General features: G+C 39.8%; 1 non-coding gene across 1 annotated transcript; it reads right to left on the reverse strand.

Moving 5' to 3' along the window:
• Positions 1-936: 936 nt before the first annotated feature.
• LOC141709788 (small nucleolar RNA R71) lies at positions 937-1044 on the reverse strand. The gene has a single exon (XR_012570348.1). It is a non-coding gene; the product is annotated as a small nucleolar RNA R71 (small nucleolar RNA).
• Between the last annotated feature and the right edge of the window lie 1049 nt (positions 1045-2093).

Genomic DNA, 2093 nt, shown 5'->3' on the forward strand with positions numbered 1-2093 from the left:
AGTAATGAAGTTAGAATCCCATGTTTGTGTCATGTAGTAATCAATCCTTTTAATCTCTTAGTTAATATTATTTAGTATAATCTCTTAGTTAATCATAATTATAAACAATCTCTATTTATTAATCATCTTAACATTGAATGATAACCGTACCATTGTTGCATAAGTGCATTGATTGAAATTAACCTAAACCTCTCTCTATGGGAATGAACTAGAAATAATTATATATTACTTGCAATCACATATACTGGCGTGAATATTAGCGCGTGTTTTCATCCTAACAAGTTATTTGGCGCCGCTGCCGGGGAATCGGTATTAATTTTTAGTTTATGTGTTTGTCATCAGTGCTCGTTAAAGTTCATTGAATGGGAAATTGTTACTTACTTTTTCCTTGTCATGTTTCAGGTACTCTAGCGAGCGTGTATGCATACGCTTTCTCGGTTTCGTAAGAGAACACTGGATCAAGTTGAAGAAGAAGTTGTAGTAGCTAAGGAAGTTTTTGAGGAAGTTCTTGGCGAGGATAAAGTTGAAGAAGAAGCTCTTATTGTAACGGGAGAACCAGAAGCGAATACGAAGGCTTTGATGGATTACTCTCAACCGAAGATTCATTATATTCAGTCTAGCATTTTCTGACCAGCCATTTCGTCTAATACCTTTAAGATCAAGTCGAGCATGATTTAGATGATACAGAACTCAGTTCATTTTGGGGGTTCTCCGACAGAAGACCCCAACATGAACATCAGAGATTTCATCGAGATCTGCGACACTTTCAAGTTCAATGGAGTTTTTTAAGATGCTATTAAGTTGAGGCTTTTCCCATTTTCTCTGCGGGATAAAGCTAAGTTTTGGTTACATTCTCTACCACCAAGGTCTATCACCAAATGGGAGGATCTTGCTCAAAAGTTTCTAACTAAATTCTTTCCTATGATGAAGATTGCTGCAATCAGAAAATACACTTACTCAATTTGCTCAGCAATTGGGAGAATCTTTATGTGAGGCTTGGGATCGCTAAAAAGAGATGCTTAGAAAGTGTCCTCACCGTGGGATGCCTGACTGGATGATCATTAACTACTTTTATAATGGATTGTGTGCTAATTCTAGACCCATGCTTGATGCAGCATCAGGAGGAGCCTTATGGGCTAAAAGCTATGATGAAGCTTATGAATTGATTGAGTTGATGGCTGCTAGTGAATAACTGAACCCAACTCAGAGACTACCTCAAGGCAAGGTAGCAGGAATTCTGGAGGTAGATGCAGCTACTGCTATAGCTGCTCAACTTAAGGCTTTGACGATGAAGGTGGATTCTTTGGCTAATTATGGAGTTAATCAGATCACTAGTGTCTGTGAGCTTTGTGCTGGTGCCCATGAGACATAGCATTGTGCTATTTCTAGTGAATCATCTCAGTTTGTGAGCAACTTTCAGAGGTCGCAGCAGCCTGTTCCAACCACCTATCATCCCACCAACCGCAATAATCCTAACTTCAGCTGGAGCAATACTCAGAATGTGGTTCAGCAACCTTATCAGCAGTATGCAGCAAAGCAATACAACCCCTAGTTTTCAGCAACCACAATATGCACCAAGACAACAACTCCAGCTCCAACAGTCTAATGAAAAATCTGAATTGGAGGAGTTGAGGCTCATGTACAAGAGACAAGCGGTTTCTATCAAGACCTTGGAGAATTAAATTGGGCAAATTGCCAAAACTTTGCTAAATCGTCAACCTGGTACACTCCCTAGTGACACTGAAGTGCCAGGAAAGAGGGAAGCTAAGGAGCAGGTGAAGGCAATTACATTGAGGTCTGGGAAGGTTGCAAATTCTGAAAAATCTCAAGTTTTGGAAGAAGAAGCTTTGGCTGAAGAAGAAGTGCAGAAGGATGCAGAATTGGAACCAAGGAAGACTACTGTGGAACACACTCCTTCTAAGGGTAATACACGGGAGAAACAAATCTATCCTCCACCTCCTTTTCCTAAGAGGCTGTAGAAGAAAAAGCTGGATAAGAAGTTAGAGAAGTTTCTCGAGGTGTTCAAGAAACTTCATATCAATATACCTTTCGTTGAAGCTCTTGAATAGATGCCAAGTTATGCGAAGTTTATG

This window comes from Apium graveolens, chromosome 2, assembly GCF_009905375.1.
Source record: "Apium graveolens cultivar Ventura chromosome 2, ASM990537v1, whole genome shotgun sequence".
In the NCBI taxonomy this organism is placed as follows: domain Eukaryota; kingdom Viridiplantae; phylum Streptophyta; class Magnoliopsida; order Apiales; family Apiaceae; genus Apium; species Apium graveolens.